The sequence below is a fragment of the Triticum urartu genome, chromosome 4A, assembly GCF_056163025.1.
Source record: "Triticum urartu cultivar PI428250 chromosome 4A, HENAU_Tu73, whole genome shotgun sequence".
NCBI lineage: Eukaryota > Viridiplantae > Streptophyta > Magnoliopsida > Poales > Poaceae > Triticum > Triticum urartu.
In genome coordinates, this window is record NC_141876.1 from 315499231 (window position 1) to 315519289 (window position 20059).

Below are 20059 nucleotides of genomic sequence, written 5' to 3' on the forward strand. Positions count from 1 at the left end.
TTGGCCAGTATGTGGAGGACTTTAGTAAGTTAGCACGTTATGCCCCAGATGACGTCGCTACGGATGCATCTAAGCAGGAGAAGTTTCTGGAAGGACAGAATGATGAGTTGAGCATGCAGTTGATGGTAGCCACCTTCAACAACTACCAGGAGTTGGTAGATCGTGCTCTTATGATTGAAGGGAAGCAGCAGCATATTGAGAATCGCAAGAGGAAGTATGGACAAGGAAAGTACACTTCAGGAGCTCAGCAGAAATCACGTTTTACCCCTAGACCGGGAGGACACTTTCAGCATACCCATGGAGGAGGTAGCTCGCACAATCACAATGGCACCAAGAATGGTAATGGCAACGGAGGAAGCAACGGCCAGAATCGCACCAACCCCTCAACCCCAGCCAAGAAGGACTTGAGCCAAGTCACTTGCTTGAAGTGTTCGAAGACCGGACATTATGCCAATGAATGTCCTGAATTACAAAATGGAAATAGCAATGGAAGTTCTGGGAAGAAGCCGAACCCTTTTAACAGGGGACAAGTGAACCACGTTAGCGTGGAGGAGGTTGAAGCTCAGCCCGATGCAGTAATAGGTAAGTTTTTGGTTAAGTCATTTACTTCACTCGTTCTTTTTGATACTGGTGCATCGCATTCATACATCTCAAGGGGATTTGTGGATAAGTATAACCTACCAACCCAAGCCCTTAGGTCACCCATGTTAGTAACCTCGCCCGGAGCAGAGTATGTGGCTAGTCTATGGTGTGATCGGTTACCATTAAGGATTGGTAACTATGTTTTTCCCTCAGACCTAATAGTATTGGAATCTTAAGGATTGGATGTGATATTAGGCATGGATTGGCTATCAAAGTTTGAAGGGAATATTGAATGTGCTAGTAAGTCAATTTTTCTTACCACCCCAGAAGGGAGAAGGATCAAGTATGTATCCCGGCATGTGCCAAAGAGGACTCAAGTAAATTGCTTAACAGGAGTTGTGCAGGAGGAAGTACCAGTGGTAAGGGATTTCCCTGGTGTATTTCCATAGGAGTTGCCAGGCATGCCACCGGATAGAGATATTGAGTTTTTGATTGAGCTATTGCCAGGCACAGGTCCAATATTAAAGAGACCATATAGGATGCCAGCAAAGGATTTGGTGGAAATTAAGAAGCAGATTAAGGAGTTACTGGATAAGGGATATATTCGCCCAAGTTCTTCACCTTGGGGATCGCCAGTACTTCTAGTGGAGAAGAAGGATGGATCGTTAAGGATGGTTGTTGATTATCAAGGATTGAATGAAGTAACGATCAAGAACAAGTACCCACTACCAATGATCAGCAATCTATTTGATCGATTGCAAGGAGCTAAGGTATTTTCCAAGATCGATCTGCGATCAGGATACCACCAGTTGAAGATTCGAGAACAGGATATTCTGAAGACAGCTTTTACCACCAGGTATGGGCTGTATGAGTATACCGTTATGTCATTTGGTCTGACTAATGCACCTGCCTATTTTATGAACATGATGAACAAAGTGTTTATGCAGTTTTTGGATAAGTTCGTCGTAGTGTTCATTGATAATATCCTGGTTTATTCAAAGAATGAAGAGGAGCATAAGGAACATTTGCATTTGGTACTTGGAAAGCTCAGAGAACATCAATTATATGCCAAGTTCAGCAAATGTGAGTTTTGGTTGAAGGAAGTAGGACTCCTCGGACACGTTATATCTAGAGAAGGTATAGCAGTTGATCCCACTAAAGTTGAAACCGTGACCAAGTGGGAAGCCCCAACAACAGTTGGAGAGATCCGGAGTTTTCTTGGACTCGCAGGATACTACCGGAGATTTATTGAGAATTTCTCAAAGGTTGCGAAGCCTATGACTGAGTTGTTAAAGAAGGATACCAAGTTCATATGGATAGAGGAATGTGAGGCTAGTTTACAGGAGTTGAAGAAACGTTTGGTTATCTCACTAGTGTTGATTTTGCCAGACCAGACCAAGGATTATGAGGTGTATTGCGGCGCTTCACGTCGAGGACTTGGAGCAGTGCTTATGCAGGAAGGGAGAGTTGTTTCATATGCCTCAAGACAACTGAAGCCTCATGAGTTGAATTATGCTACGCATGATTTGGAGTTAGCAGCCGTAGTGCATGCATTGAAGACATGGAGACATTTCCTCATTTGAAATCATTGTGAGGTGTACACGGATCATAAGAGTTTGAAGTACATTTTCACACAGAAGGAGTTAAATCTCAGACAAAGGAGATGGTTGGAGCTTATCAAGGATTATGATATGAAATTGCATTATCATCTTGGAAAGGATAATGTAGTAGCGGACGCACTAAGCCGCAAGAGCCATGTCAATACGTTAATGACGGGAGAAATACCAAGGGAGTTAGCCTAAAATCTTCGTGAACTATGTTTGGAAATAGTTCCGAGAGGCTATGTAGCAGCATTGGAGATTCAGTCAACTTTGATGGATAGAATCAGAGAAGCTTAGAAAGCTGACAAAGAGATTGCCGCTATAAATGAGAAACTGAGCAAAGGAAAAGCTAAAGGATTTTGTGAGGATGAGCACGACACCCTATGGTTTGAAGACCGTGTTTACGTGCCCAATGACCCGGAGATCAGGAAGTTGATTTTGCAAGAGGCACATGATTCACCATATTCGATTCACCCAGGTAATACCAAGATGTATTTGTATTTGAAGGATATTTTCTGGTGGACCGGAATGAAGAAGGATATTGTGGAGTATGTAGCAGTTTGTGATGTATGTCAGAGAGTAAAGGCAGAGCATCAGAAGCCAGCAGGATTGTTACAACCATTGCCGATACCCGAATGGAAGTGGGATAAGCTGGGCATGGATTTTATCACAGGATTACCCAGGACTCGTTTAGGCTATGACTCGATTTGGGTTGTAGTTGATCGATTGACGAAAGTAGCTCATTTCATCCCAGTAAAGACCACTTATACCAGTGCTAAGTTGGCAAAGATATACATGACCAGGATCGTATGTCTGCATGGAGTTCCAAGGAGTATCGTATTAGATAGAGGAACCCAGTTTACCTCAAAGTTCTGGAAGCAGTTGCACGAAACTTTGGGAACCAAGCTAGAATTCAGTACAGCTTTTCATCCACAGACAGATGGACAGACCGAGAGAGTCAATGAGATTTTGGAGGATGTGCTGAGAGCTTGTGCGCTAGATTACGGATCTAGTTGGGACGATAATTTGCCATATGCAGAGTTCTCTTACAACAACAGTTATCAAACCAGTTTAAAGATGGACCCTTTCGAAGCTTTGTACGGAAGGAGGTGCAGGACACCGTTGTCATGGGACGAAGTTGAAGACCGCCAGTTGTTTGGACCTGACTTGATTAAAGAGTCTGAACAGAAGGTGAAGTTGATTCGCAATAGGCTCAAGGTAGCCCAGTCCAGACATAAGAGTTATGCGGATTCTAAACGCAAGGAGACAGTTTACGAAGTTGGAGATAGAGCTTATCTTCGAGTATCACCACTTCGGGGAACATAGCGTTTTGGAGTTAAAGGGAAGTTAGCACCACGAGTTGTAGGACCATATCGAGTTTTGGAACGTATGGGAGAAGTGGCCTACAAGTTGGAATTGCCCGAAGGATTGTCAGGAGTTCATGATGTGTTCCACGTTTCTCAGTTAAAGAAGTGCCACGCGGAGATGGCTGACATACCGTTGAGAGACACAGTGCCATTGGAGACTATTCAATTGGATAACGATTTGACCTACGAGGAGAAACCAGTTAGGATTCTCGAGTTTGCCAGTCGAGTCACTCGCAGCAAGGTTATCAAGTTTTTCAAAGTTCAGTGGAGCCACCACTCAGAGGATGAAGCCACCTGGGAGCGAGAGGAAGATTTGCTCAAAGACCACCCTCACCTATTTTCTAGCCAACCCGAATCTCGAGGGCAAGATTCATCTTAAGGGGGGTAGGTTTATAACATCCCAAATTTTCAATTTGGAATGTTATGCATTAGAACATCATGTATATCATATTTTTTTTGCATTTTGGTTGATCCTAGAAAATTCTACACAACTCAATGACCCACGGAGAGAGTTGGGGATTTCGTTATTTTCATATTTGAGTTTTCTCAAATTTTGAGAATAGGATCATTTGATTTTATTTATTTTATCATCAATTATTTCTATTACAAAAATATGAGAGAGGGAATAAAATGACTTTCCCAAAATAAAGAAATATTGTAGATTTAATAATAAAATCAAATAAGATTTTATTTCGGAGTTTTTCGGTGTTTTATTTGAATTTAGGAAAAATGTGCGTTTTTCAAAATTGCTTTTAGGTCCCATATAAATGTTCACCTTGTGCGGCTTGATTTTAGAAGACCGTGAAAATTTATTTCGGAAATTTTGGAGTCCGTTTAGTATTTCTTTTTATTTTTCTTCCGAGCGGAATAATTTAAAAAAAACGAACCGACCTAGGGGCCGTGTCCGACCCTGACTCCCGGCCCACTAGGCTTTATAAGCCGGGGGGGAAGGCCCAGCCGAAGCCAGCCACCCGTGCCCCAACCCTAGCGCCGCCCGCCGCCCCAGCGCCGCCGCCCCGCCGCCGCCGCCGCACCGCCTCGCCGCGCCGCCACCCGCTGCCGCCGCCGCTGCACGTCACCCGAGGTTCGCCGCCGCCTCGTTTTCCATGCCGTCGTAAAAAAAATTCGGCGTTCGTCGTTTTTTTCTTTTTCTCGGATTAAATCCGCAATTTTTCTGATCGCGATTTCTGATCCAATTTTCGTTTTAGTATAACTTTTCGCTCGTTTATCAGAATCAGGCGATTCAAGCGCCCAGAGTTTCGTCACGAAACCCTCTATCCGTTTAACCAACTTAAACATGATTTTGCTACTGTAAAATTTGCCTTAGATCTAGATTACTAGAACGAAGTTGTTTTCTTTTGCCGTTTGACTTTCGTTGCTTCGTTTGATTTGATTCTTTTTGCCAACCGGAGTTCTTAAGTTGAACCTTCTGGTTAGATCTCTTATTTGAGTTTTACCCGTGCATTAGATGAGTACTTATTGTATGCTTGTTTGTTTGTCTATGATAGAATACCCGGAGTGCGCCGCCTGTTACTTCGAATCGTTAGCTTTCGCGGATCATCAGCAAGGCAAGTAACCCTTTGATCATACCTTTTCTACTACCCAGTTTTATTGCATTAGATCAATCCTCACACATTGCATGATTAGGATCCAATTAAATTGTGGGATGGGAAGTAGATGAGGTAGTACCTATTACCTGTTATTATCAAACCTTTGGGAGTTACTTCTGTGTTTGCTTATTATGCCATGCTATGCTAGTAGACGTGGATTGGGTGAGTGATATCCATGACAGATGTGAGATTGTTAATTAATGGTTTATCTAAGGTGGCAACTTAAACACACATCTGGGTGGATTGACGCACCTGGGTATTCCAGGACTTGCCTGTTTTCTTTTGGACCGCCACCCAGGTTCAAAGGGATCATGAGACTATTCATACTAGAAACTTCCGTGTGCAGCCACAAGCTATTATGGGCTCTAGCATTGTTGAATAAGTCGTGCGAACTCTTACAGTGGTAGACTAGCAGATGTAGGGGATGTAGGTGGTACGGTCTACCCGATCGTAAGGTGCTAGCGCTTCTGAAAGACTATGTCTCGGTCATCCGTCTTCTCAAAACCATGTAGTGCGAGAAACCAAACGGAGGCGATCGAGTCTTGTGGGGAAAAGTGCGCAAACCTCTGCAGAGTGTAATAAACTAATCATGGTTAGCCGTGTCCCTGGTTATGGACATCTTGTGTATCTAGTACTTGGATTATCATGTGAATCTCAACATGTTACTCTAAATTAATTTTGTTGGGTTATGTTTAATGATGATGCTTAATTGGGATTGAGAATGCTGTCAACCATTCTCAATGTTTAACAACCACCATGATAGTTAAATAAATTTATTCCTTTGAAGTAGGGAAAAATTGGCTTTACGCAAAACTGTAACCATAGAGCTTTCCACCAGCCAAATATGCATATAGTATAGCTGTTACATTCCATTACTCTCTATGTGTTACCTTGCCAGCATATTCCATGTGATGACCCGTTTCGGGCTGCAACGTTAATGTTGAAGACTTTTCAGATGACGATTAAGGAGTTTTTGGTCGTGGTTCTATACTTAGTGATGCCGTTGGAGTTGATGGACTCACTTATCTTCCAAGCCTTCCGCTGTTATCGTTATTAGATGGCCTTAAGCCATATTTATTGTAATAAGTTCTCTGATGAGACACTCGATGTAATAAGTGTGTGATTGCTACTCTGCTATAAATCCTCCGAGTACTGTGTGGTGTCAGCATTACTGATCCAGGGATGACACCGGAGCACAGAGATCAGACTGTTTGAGGTCTGGTCGCTACAACGTAATTCTTCCACATCGAATGTGTGCTCTCACTGTGAGTGGTTGTTGACGAGAAAGGATAGAAGCAGTCCTTGAAGTAGGCCGGCACCCAGAAATTTCGGAGTTCCCATAGCGTGTTCAGGTGTTTGTTGCCATCCTCCTTGTGCACAGAAATTGCTCCTTTCCAGGAACGCTTAAACTCGTCTTGATCTAGTGAGTTTTTTGACGATTCGAAATAAATCATCAGACATCCTTGGGTGCTGCGCAAACACTGTTACGTTATTTTCGTTGATGTTCTTCCTAATATGCCACCAGCAGAACCCGTGCCTTGTTCTCGGAACAGCTTCCTTTATTGTAGTCTTCATCGCCTGGTCCTGGTATGTTATTATGTATTTTGGCTCTTTTCCTCCCATTGCCTCAACAAATGTGCTTAGGAGCCACTTGAATGACCCTATTTTCTCATCCTTCAAAAGGCCTACTCCAAACAGGACGGTCGACCCATGGTTGTCGACACCTATAATTGGTGCAAATGGCAAGCCATATATATTGGTAGAGAATGTTGTGTCAAAAGACACGAAATCTCCATATAGCTCATAATTCATCTTGCACAAGGAGTCTGTCCAGAACAGGCTCCGCACTACATTGTTCTCTGTCTCTTCCACATGGTGGAATCCCGGCCTCCGCCTCTGTATATCAGCAAACAGTTTCATGGTGTCCTCAATATCAGTACTGCGCTCTCCAGCCCTATCCCGGCATGCAATGTTTCTTATGTCAATCATGTCGAACATAATTTCTCGCCTCAGTTTCCCCATGGCAGTAAAAATCTGCATAACCTTCCTTGGTTCTAACCTCGCCTTCTGCATCACTTGTATAAAGAATTTCTGCCGAGGTGTCATCTTCTTATAGCATCTCATGAACTTCAGCATCCAATCAGATGGGTGAAGTTGGTGGTTGTCCTCTAGGCGCACGTTCTTCAGATGCCATTTCCTCCTATTTGTATCCCTCTTGGCTGTTATTTGGACTGGGCAGCTTTTCCGGATCAAGCAGTTGCTCCTTCTCTCCTTAACATGTCTCTCAGTTGTTTTATTCTGCCATTCCTTGGTGCACTGAAACACCTGCTTGTCAAGATGCCGATCATATGTCGATCTTCTACTGGTTGATCGCTTGGAAGCAAAGCCAACCCTTCTTGCATATTTGCATAAAAAGAAAAAGCATTCATCCAATGATCCGAATGCCATACCACCCTCTGGTTCGAGCGCTTCGGTGACCTCTTGAATCGTTGGGTATATGCCTTCTTTGAACATGTCGTCCATTTCTTTCTCTACAATGGTCGGCAGTGCCATGATAATTCTGTCTATCATGTCTTTGTTCGTCTGATCGCATTCACTTCTGACGACATCAGTTTCATCACCAGCCACAGGTCCACTTACAGCGGAGCTGCTGCTGCTCTGTTGTTTGTCACATGCAACATCGTCGTTTCTGCATGGCACGGTCAAATCCATAAATGATTCTGCTTCTCCACTGTCACATTGTGCAATGCTGCTCCCTGTTTCCCTAGCACTCGTGCATCCAAGGGACTGTGCTGCTACTACCATGCAAACCGTGCTGGCGCTGTACACTACTTGCTGCTGTGAACGTTGTGTTCCCTTCAAAATGGATGGAGAACTATGATATTTCTTTGCCTCATCTATTATCCCCTCCGCCAAGTCCTGAACACATGGCGCGAAACAAAATTAGATGTCCAGAGCAGCATATGCATTTTTTTAAATTTGTAAACAAAAGATTTATATGATTCATCAGGGCTCATCTGGTCTACCAAAACCAGACCCGTGCCTCTTCACCAAGCATGAGTGGTATACTAGAGGCACTATTCAAATTATACCCAGCAGCACGGATGTGACTATGCTACACATACATTTGGACTAGAGGCACAACTATGCTTCTGTTTACACCATACAACAAGAGAGGCACAACAATAGTGCTTCTTGTTGCATCCTATATAGGAGAACAACTGCACATACAGCCATACCAGATAGATAGCCGTCCCCCTGTTTTGCACTTTACCCTGTCCTTCCATAAAACTCTCTGTGTGTTGAACTGAATAAGCATAGTTCCAACATCACCTTTGTTTTCCGATGCCTCTCTTGTCCAGCAAAACTTGGCGACAACCTTCGTGCATTGGTGATTTCGCTGACAATTCTGAATGCCTTTGGAGATCATTTGGAAGGACCCCTCATGTTGAACGCCACAGGTAATCCTTCCAAAGGCCCTTGACTTATGTTTTCATTGAACTATGGATTACCGTGATACTTGCTTCCTTGCTCGTACAACTGCGTGTGCAAGATACTATAATTTAAATATACTGGGCGAAAACAAAGAAAAAATAGCTCACAAAAAATATACATTTACTTTAAATGTTGTCGCGCGTTTGTATTTGCTATCACCTGTATTGCTTTCTGGTGCTGCTGTACGGTAAGGTTTATTCCTCCTATGGTTGATTTTGTCGTTGGGCTCTTCTTGTTTGTGCAAACCATACTGAATCCTTGAACACCAATGCTTTTGTTGCCAATCATCCTTCTGCTTGCATCAAAGGAAATTCTGTTACCTTGTACCTCTTCATTATGACCACCTTCAAACTTTGAGCCATCATAGCTCTGGCTCCGTGCCTTTGTGGACATCTGTGTCTTGAAACCATAAAATAATTAGAGGCACGCGCGAGTATAACGAAGAATTAGGACATAAAACTTCCACCAATGTTCAAAATCAGCGTTTCAATTTTTCACCGTTACCTGCATAGTCTGCTTAGTGGAGTCTCTGATGCTTATAATACTCCTCTTCGCAGGTGTCTGTTGAACACCATGCTCTTGGTTGGGACGTTTGCCAAGAACTTGCATCCCACTCTTGACTCCAATTATTCCAGCCCACATGGCATGTGCTTGTTGGAAGGCATCTGCATCCTTGATCTTCTTCTTGTTTTGTAGTAATTTTTTTCTTCCACCTCTCGATACTCAACTTCAGAGTAGATGCACAGGATAAACAGATATTACAGCATTCATCCAGGTTATATTAATCAATTTTTTTGTTAATGATCTACTCTTTGGTGCTTAGTGGTGGCACCTTGACAGCAAACGTTCCAGAAATGAAAAACCAAATAACCACAAACGCTAATGTTCAACTACCTTACTATTACCTTCCTCCCATAATCGTTGCCAATATCGTTCAAAGACCAACCGTCCCTGTTATCCTGATCAGATGATGCAGTCTTGAACATCTGCCGGAAAAAGAGACATAATAAAAATAAAGGTTACACACCAGCAGCATCAGTGTTGTAACTTTTCCAAGTCGATCTCAATCGTTCTTACTAACCTTCCACACTTACCACACAACAACGATATATTTTTAGTTCTATATAATTGAGATATATAAATATATACATATATTAATTTTTAATTAAACTGCAACCTCAACCAAAGTGAGGTCCTTTGATGCTAGTTTGCTTGTGCAACACTTAACACAAAGATAACCATGAATCCCCACCACAACGAATACATCAACAACGTACAACCAAGTAGTTTTGTACTATGCATTCCAACCTCGGATATTTCATTAGCACCGTCACAGTGATTCTAAGCAATAACAACTACCGAAAAAAAATTCTGTCTGCAACTTCCCGAGGACCAACTTAGGCAGTAACATCATAATACTTTTCAATAGAAGCGCAATGTTCAATTAAGAACCACACTACCTCCCGCCGGAAAAGAAGGACTCGGCAACTGAAAAACCATCCACCATGTAGCATGACAACAAAGATACAATGAAGTGAGGTTTTGGCATAGACCCAAAACCAGCATCGTGAAAATTGAATCTCGTGTATCAGGATTTTTTTACTAACCTTTGATTGCCGAATCTTATGCGCTGATTTTTTGGAAGTCACACCTTTCGAATTTGTGGGGGGATCTACTGCCCTGCAGTCTGTCAGCGATCTCCTTGGATAATTTTGAATCTGGGAGAGAGAGAGGGAGAGAAGGAGAGAGAAAGAAAGAGCCTGCTTCGATTTTTTGTGTGCAGGAAAAGAATCACCTGATAGGTGGGGTAAGTTTTGCGACGCATGAGAGATGCACATGTTTTTCGGCGTGACGAGATGTGGTAGGTCGACTTCCCTTGACCGTCGAACTGGCAAGTGGGCTCTCAATTACTAATTCCCCTAAGTCTCTCACTAACTTGTGGGGTCGGCCGTATTGAGTTCTAGGAGGAGTACCTTCATCTGGCGTGAGAAGATGTGGTAGGTTGACTTCATAGTCGTACTGACATGTGGGCTCTCAAATAGTTCCTCTAAGTATTTGACTAACTTGTGGGGTCGTCCGCAGACGAGTTCCGGATCTCTCTCCATCTAGCATCGGTGGCAACATGTGACTAGCTCTCCAAAGGAAAACCTACAGTCTCATCCTGATCCCTCCGCAGAGCTCGCTCGTCACTGAATAATTACTAGTCTCCTTCATCTTACTCACCGTGGATCTCCTGTTCAGGTAATCCATTGCTTCCTCAGCATGATTATGCTACCGATTCAACGTTTGAACAAATTTTTTTTACTGGTGCTAACAATTCCACGAGCTGCGTACACACCGCATGTGCGCAACACAACAGGTGGGGCGCGATTTAAATATTGGTTCCGGATCCAATTATCTTCAGCTGGTCCATGCTCAGACTGTTGCGCCGTCTTAATGGGAGAAGGGTTATGGATTTAAAATAGGACTCAACTGACCTCACTTTAATCATGCCAACTGCATGCTTGCGTCGTGGTTTTGCTAAGTTGAGTTATATCTCCAGCCATGCAAAACTTAAGCACTCTCGTGACCACATATTATATTAGTTGCAGAGGTCAATGAAACTACAGTCAAAATTCACTATCCCGATCCCTAACATGAGGTCACAGGTCAAATGATTGTATAGATCTGCAATCTATAGCAGGGATCCAAAGGACTTACGTTCGTTTTTGCAAAGCAATTGCTAACTCAGACTTAGAATCCGTCTTAGCTAACCAGGCTGTTGATGATGGTCTCACATGGACTGCTAACAACTGTCTTACATAGCTGACCTGGTAATAATCATCTCTCATGACCTCTTATGTAGAGTTTGATGAGATGGAATCCACCCCACAGCTGTCAGAGACTCAGTCTCAGTCTATCGATGGCACAGAGATTGTCACCAAAGATTTCAGGGTTCATGACCAACTAGAGACAGAGAGACTAAGGATCGAGTAAAAACGTGCAGCGCACAAAAAGCTTGTTGAGGAGTACAGGACAAAGAAGTAGCTTGCTGCCTTGAAGTAGGTGTTTTTGGTCATGCATCTCGCGTGTGTCGTTGAAATTTCTTTGGAAATCAATGCCTCTCATTCTAGCTGCATTTTTAATCACGACTTAAATATTTGTCTCTGTTTTGCTAACTCGGCGTTTATATGTAAGCTTCTCCCAGAAAAGCATGTGGTTCAACAATACATTTGTTAAAGGTCATTTCTTATCTTTGTCCACAGAGCTGTTACAGTGGGTGAATATGAAGAAGATTTCAACACAAAACTTAGCTTCTAGAAATTCATTACTGTCTGTGAGAGGCTAACAGAACCACAAAATCACTTGTCAGTGATATTGGTTGTGGATACGTTCTAGATCTGTGCTGTTGCGAGCTTCCAAGGTGTTTCGTTTGCTGGCTTGTCCGCTATTTTGATTGCCCTTCCAGGTGTTTCATACTGCCTAGTGGATACAGATTTCTTATCAACTCATACACCGTGCACCGGATCTTAGGAATTCCACTGGGCGGCCAGATTATCCCTAGAAAATGCTCAAACGCTTTCAGATGTCAGGTTAAGTCTGAAACTCGTTGTGCTAGGCACGCTCCAAACGTTAGAGAGTTAACTGATCTCATAACCCCGGAGCTGACAGGATAAGTGTTTCAATGGGTTTTCGTGATGTTTGCAACAACGGTATTTCTATGCCCAATGACATATGATTATGTTAGCCCCGACTACTTAGCCGCTCTAGAAGGACCAACAAGTAACATATCATCATATGATTGGTCCAATGATGTCACAGAGAAACTGGTGGCATCACTCCAGACCTTCAAGGACAAAGGATTCACAGGCGCCCTGTGTGGCTGCCTCCTGATTCCAGTGGTTCATTCACTAACTTGTACATTTCTTTATACCCACAAGCATCTACAAGAACATGATTCATTTTTACCTCTTCCCCCCTTGCAGATAACGTATTTTGAGTACCTGGATACGAAGATTATGGACCTGGAACCTGGCACTCCTGCAAGACTTGTCATGTGGGACACAGAGGCCATTAAGAATTATGCTAACATAGACAGCCTGTCAACAGTGGATGGAATTTTTGGGAAACACACGGTGAGTCAACTTTTCATCATTTTCCTTCGTCAAAGTTTTTGACTCAACATAATGAGTTAACTTCCATGTATTAATTTGACTTGATTGTAATTGTTTTCTTCCGCATGGCAGCTCAAAGACATTAGGTGCATGCCTCTCCAACTACCGCCTGGCTTTCAGGCACCATTTTTCCAAACGAGTCCCAGACTAGAGGCCTACATAGAAGAATTTGTGCCTCAAGAAAAACTTTGTTCCGTAAGTGATTTCCAACTTCTACACTTGATTTTATGTTTGAAATGATGTTCCTTAAGTTTTTTCGAAACAGATACATGTCCTCCCTGCATTAGGTAATGTGTGTTGCCATGATGCTTTATAGCTCAACTTCACCGCGGCGGGTTACAAATACATCACAAAGTAGGTTACGAGTGTTCATCCAGACAGTTTCCTATAGTATGTTTGCTGTGCCTTTGTGTTAAAACTAGAAGTGCTTCCTATAGTACGTTTTCTGTGCCTTTGTGTTAAATATAGAAGTGCTTCATATAGTACGTTACTGTGCTTTTGTGTTAAAACTAGAAGTGCTTCCTATAGTACGTTAGCTATGCCTTTGTGTTAAATATAGAAGTGCTTCCTATAGTACGTTAGATGTGCCTTTGTGTTAAATATAGAAGTGCTTCCTATAGTACGTTAGCTGTGCTTTTGTGTTAAAACTAGAAGTGCTTCCTATAGGATGTTAGCTGTGCTTTTTTGTTAAAACTAGAAGTGCTTCCCATAGGACGTTAGATGTGCTTTTGTGTTAAAACTAGAAGTGCTTCCTATAGGACGTTAGCTGTGCTTTTGTCTTAAAACTAGAAGTGCTTCCTATAGGACGTTAGCTGTGCTTTTGTGTTAAAACTAGAAGTGCTTCCCAAAGTACGTTAGATGTGCTTTTGGGTTAGATATAGAAGTGCTTCATATAGTACGTTAGCTGTGCTTTGGTGTTAAAACTAGAAGTACTTCCTATAGTATGTTATATGTGCTTTTGTGTTAAATATAGCACTGCTTCCCTACGGTGGTAGGTCAACCATGCTTCGTACAGTACGTCGGGTGTGCTCTTTCAAGGAATGTGTTGACCATGATTCATGGACTTTGTTAGCCGCGCTTCCCGCAGCACATCATGTGTGATTCTGCGCACATTATTCCATGCCTTTTCTGCAATTCTTGACAGAACATACAGTAGGTCACAAGATATTTTTCATTTTCGGTATTAATTACTTCTTTTCATTTTCAGTATTAAAAATTTCTGATGTTTTTTTTCAATTCTAGGCCAAGGTGAAAATTGCCAAAGTTATCAATGAAATGTACACAGAACTTTTCTCGCGGTTTTAACCAGTTCTCGAGCAGAAATTGGAGAAGGTCCTTTCACTTGGTAGGGATCTTAGTGCAAAAGAAGCCAAGACATGCGATCGGGGCATTTATTGTAACTTGCAACAGGACAACTCGAATGAAAAAGAAATTTTTCATCACTCACTTCAACATATTCTACGCTTCCAAGTTCTAGCACGACAAGCAGTCAAAGTTCTTCCAGTAGTGGCTCGACCAGTGTCCTTCACGCCACATCATACTCCCTGGAAAATTTAAAGGGTTGTTGCGATACCCCTGACCCAGACTCCCAGAATCTGTACGACAAAGAGCAGTCCCAAATGTATCTATCTTCATGCCAAAAATCATCAACTCAGATTAAGTTGCTACTGGAGGTGAACGAGATCGATCACAACAAAGAGGACATTGATGAACAAGCCAAGATTGATCTGGACAAAGTGTATAACCATCTGCACAACTGCCTTGATGGCTTGCCGGTTCATGAGCCCTTCGTGCCAACATCTGAGATGCTAGAGAGCGGGGCAATTATAATGACAGGTGAAAATTCGTCTGAGTGTTCTGTACCGACTGAAACCCAAAATTCTGCTGGAGGATCTGCAGACCACAAATCTCTGACAAACCCACTGGAAAAACTGTTGGAGGAAACAACAAAACCTACTGCAACAGAAACATCAACCTCGCCCTCTGCGGTTCACAAACAATTACTGACTGGTCCAATCTCAACCGATACACTTGGAGCACCTTTTTATCACATTGGGAAAACGTCACCAACTACAACACGGTCCAGCGGTTCTGATAGCGCTCACAACAACTCTTCAACCAACACAAAGAGCCTCACTGTATCCCAACCTGCATAAAAGTTAAACAATGTCACTAGACAATGTTCTTCTTCACTGCTGGAAGATATGGTCCATCTTGTTTCAACTTTGAGTGATGAGAAGAACATTGCTGAAATAGAACGCACAAGAGCTACTTTCTCCCTTGCTCCTACAGTAGAAGTCCCCAGTGATTCTGCTAGCGGTTCTGGCTCAGTACTGGACACGGGAAAAGCAAATCCATCCACTAGTGATGCTCCATTGGTTGCTGCCGCATCTGTCGATGTGGAAGAAAATAACATTGCAGAAGAACATGAATAGTGTACCAAGCAACCACGTATTGATCCCATACACAACGTCCCTATTACCACAAGCGCAGATCCGCCATAACCGGAAGCACAAATGGGAGCTCACAAGAGGTCCTTACAGCAGTCAGTAGATCTAGGAAAAGAGAGTATGATGCCTCCTAAGAAAAGAGTTAGGATACTAGAGCCTCCTCATAATTCAGTAGAAACTGCAACCAATTAGTCTCTACATGCTGACAACAGAAGAGCCCTCCTTGATTGTGGATTCATTGATGATGATGAAATATGGTCTGACCCATCTATCTATGAACAACTTGACAGAGTCATTGAAGAAAAAAAGAAGCAACCCTTTCATAACCAAGTAGCATCCTAACAACGCTAACCTGACACTGTCAACGCACTTGGCCAAGAATTCAAGCTCGTTAGCGAGATCTTCACTTTCTAACTATCCAGAGCCACCTATACCCAGCAGATCAGGATCAATGTCAGGCGGTAGCCACCTCTCACATGCTTTTGATACGTCATACTCTACAGGTTTAACTCAAACCGTCTTGTCCCAAAGTTTGCCAGCAACTCCTTTGTCCCAACACTACCACCAACCAGTTCCTAGTATCAAAAACCACTTCTACCGACCTCCCGGTGCTCAGAATAACGGCGGTTCAAATAGCAGCCAGCGCTCACCTTATACAATGAACAACCAAAGTCACAAGCAGTACCAGCAACAAACCTCTGTCCCTAATGCCCACTACCCCCAACACAATGATGTTCAGAATAATAGCAATCCATGGTGCCAACAACGCCAACACCAAGAGCAGAACCATCAGCAACCACGCCGAGGCGAGTCTCATGCGCAAAGTTACAGTGCCTTGCAACAAAGTTCAACATCATGCGGTATTCCGGCCATCCTCTGCAACATCTTCCAACAGATATTCGTTCGAGCTCAACCAGTGATCCAACCGTCAGAACATTAGAACTGCGCATGTAGCACCAACCACAAGGTGTAATGGTCCAAACTCCAAAGAAACAACAATTATAATGAGGGTCATCTGCAACTTAGTAATGTCAAATGAACTCTGGTGGTCATGTCTTCCAGCCTCATCAACATCATTCTCAGCTAGAACGGACTCGATTCACTGACCAAGGGAATGACCATCAAGATCACTGCCAACTTTTGGAAATAAGAGATTCTACAATGGAGGAGAAAGAAGTGTATGAAACAATCGTCGACAATACGCCAGGCGTCAGTCAAAATGATAGGTAATGAATTGGTTGTTCCTATTACAGTAAAGTTTTGGTCCCTTCTTTTACCACTTTAATGTATTCTGCCTGAAGCTCCCATATTCAAGTGTTTCGGCTCGATTCTTCTACTATTGTAATTTAATACTCATCACCTCTAATGTTAAATAAGAAAATCATATGATTTAAAATCCATTTATTTTTTTGGCAGCAAGAAGATATTCTTCGTCGAACGACGTTGGGCCGATCATCAAACTTTAGGTTTGTCAATGAAGGTATACAGATATATCAACTTGTTCGTTGTTGACGCTTACTTAGCATTGCTGATGAAAGAACAATTCTATGCACCGCCAACATTTGTGCACAAGCATATAATGTAGATGGACGCTTCTGTAAGTTCTTGCTTCTCATAAATAGTAATAAAAAACCACATTTACTACTACTACCACGCTGAATGACACAGCTTCAATATTCTGCAGGATAAATTTCAAGTTCTAGGAGCAAGCACTGAACTACTCAAGGAACACACTATAGAAAAAAACTATTGGGTACAGGCTGCCCAACAAATGTAACATCGTGAGTTCACCCTACTCACTCTATCTGTCCAGTGTTCGTCTTCAATTCTACCAGTTTTTCCTGTTACAATGACATTATTCCCTGTTAATTGTTTTAGGTCTTAATACCTATGAGAAAGAAACCGCATTTTATCTACCTCATCATCGTGAATCTTGCAATGCATCACTTTGAAATTCGATGTCCTTATATCAATTGCCACGGTATAAAGGAACACGCGGACATTGTCATCGAAAACTTCAAGAGAGCTTACCATTTTGCTTAAAACAACCATCCTCACACCATGGCCTCCTTTCATGTCAAACCTGTGAAGAGTGTATGTAACTCAGACAGAGAATGAGTTTCTTTTAACTATGCCTCATTTACACCATGCACTTTTTGTTCCACTACACATCCCATATCTACTGTTCACCTTCTAATCACTAACATTAATGCTCTCAATTTTCAGGGATGACAGTGCTATTTACACCATGCATTTGATGCCGCTAATTAATTTGAATAATAATTCATTTTTATCAATAATGTAAGTTCACTCTCATTGACAAGACATCAACATACATTCATCCAAGCCAGCTGAACATTATGTTTTACAATACATTTTATTAGTTTGTACGCTTATGTGTTTGCAGATCCATGTGAAACCAATGAGAGAAAAACTATCTTTCAAAATGATAACATCCAACTACAACACATGCCATGTATTTGAGGCACTGAGCATCGTCCTCGACAAACACAATATCCGGCACGAAATAAGACGAGCTGGAAGAAGATGACTACTGCTTAACTGTGCCTTAATTTAGCTGCAGCCATGTGAACATTGTTTCAGCCATATCGACTCATGTAATCACTACAGTGTTTCAGCTATTTTTGTATCGGTCCAAGATATAAAAATGGATCCCATTAAACACAGCTGTGCGTTCAAATGTTGGAAACATGATATTTTCCCAAAAGTTGGAAACATGATATTCAAAAGACATCAAACAATAAAAATAAAAATCATATTTTCCCAAAAGTTGGAAACATGATATTCAAAAGACATCACTTCCTTGCACTAGAACACCACTCACTTCGAGTAGTAGACATAATAAAAGAAACAATTGGAACATAGAGGAACAACACTATCTATTTGTAAGAATCTGATGAAGGAGCTAAATGACTCACCTCCAGTAATGTTGGTCACAGAGGCATGACAGTGCCTCTTATCCACATAGAACGTGCCTCTCTTACCACGGACAACTAAGCTGACACAGACGAGTGCGCCACCAGTTAACACAGGACCGTCCCCTCGATAGCTTAACACCGGTCCCTCTCCAAGCCAACGAGTCATGGAAGCACGACCGTGACTCAAGTTAACGAAAGAAGATTCATACTCCGGGATAGACGACTAAACTAAAAAATACCTCACAAGTTTCACCGACGAGCCTCTTTGAGCAAAGCAGTGAGAGCAAACATTTCGAAAGAAAAGGCACAACCGTGCCTTTGAATAACATCGTAGATGTGCCTCTCCGAGCGAACGTGTCAGAGGAAGCATTTGCAAATGACAGACACAACTCTGGCTCAACATAACATAGGACGTGCCTCCACTAACTAGACAAATGTGACTTCACTAGCATACTAACTAGAAATATTACAAAACATACAACCACGACAGTGACTCATACTAACATAACACAGTGCCTCTACGAATTTAGTACCCAAAGGAAGGATAACGCCTCTGCCAAACATACGATAATGCATCCAATACCTTCACGGCCATGCCTTTCCCAATCAAAGTACCACCACAATAATTGGAACATAGAAACGCAACCATCGCTAAAACAATACTCCCACAGCAACTCTCACACTGGATTACCGTCCCTAAAACAGACAACATATATTGAAACAGACAGCACAGTGAGAAAATCTAAAGAATCTTAAACACATTCAAGCTCTGCATAAAAACAATTCAAACACACAACCACAACCGTATATTCGATATAAAAACAACCGTGCCAAACATAGTACAAACAAAAAGTGAAAGTATTGCCCCTGCCTGTCCGTCCGGTTCAAAATAAAACTACTACAATTACAAATTCATCAGTCGATGTAGTATTACCCCATACAATAACAATCAAATAACCAATTCATCACACAATCCATCTTGGCAGCACTTTCACCTGCACTCCTCCTCAGAAACGTCCTCGCCATCTGAGATCAGGAAGACACCGGCGATGCAGGATGTCCCTCATCGACAGAAACCGGCAGTATAGCTCATAGCTCACATACCCTTCCTGAAGGAAAAGCAAATGAAAACATAAATATACAAAAAAACATATTGTTCTTGCAACAAAGGCAGAAACTAACGAAAATGAAATTGTTACTTACAGTAGCTCCATATTTCAGGTGATCGAAGGTAAGCGACTTCCAATCCCAGTAGTGAAGAAGAAGTTCTGGATAAGAGGACTCCAGCTTCGAGTAAGATTCGTCAATGATGGCTCCTGCTAAGTCCTCCATGGAGTCCCTTTCTTCGCCGCCTTTGATCATGAACTTCTCTTGGATGTCGATGTGGTACTCTTCTGGAATTCTGATGAAATCTTGAAAAAGAGCATCTCTAACATTCCTGACACCCACACTAGAGAAAGTTATACCTCTATTCTCAAGGAAATCCTTCAGGGTAGGGCACTCCGTCCTAGCGTTGCAGAAGTGATAGACCAAAACATGATTCCGCATAGCCAGTTGCATGACGGCAACTTTTCTATGACCATAACAATCCTTTCGTGTGTACTCCATGCCAAGACCAACAAACTTGTACTTCTCCTCCCGCAACCAGTCCTCATACAGGGCAATGGTCTCCTCCACCTTGCTAGGCTCGTTCATGTACCACACATCGAGCTTGGTGTTACCATCGGCAACTATACGATGGTACCCAGTGGTGTTCAAAAATGCATCCATGGCAGTGAGCAGCAAGGTGCAAATGGAGATTCCTCAGACCCTGCGACGAGGTTGGGGAGTGGTGAGGACGGTGGGAACTGCCTGATGTTCT

The 20059-nt window shown here is 42.4% G+C and overlaps 1 pseudogene; it reads right to left on the reverse strand.

Annotated features, from left to right (window-relative positions):
* LOC125554763 (uncharacterized) overlaps positions 1–19968 on the reverse strand; it is a 29270-nt pseudogene extending 9302 nt beyond the window's left edge.
* Between the last annotated feature and the right edge of the window lie 91 nt (positions 19969–20059).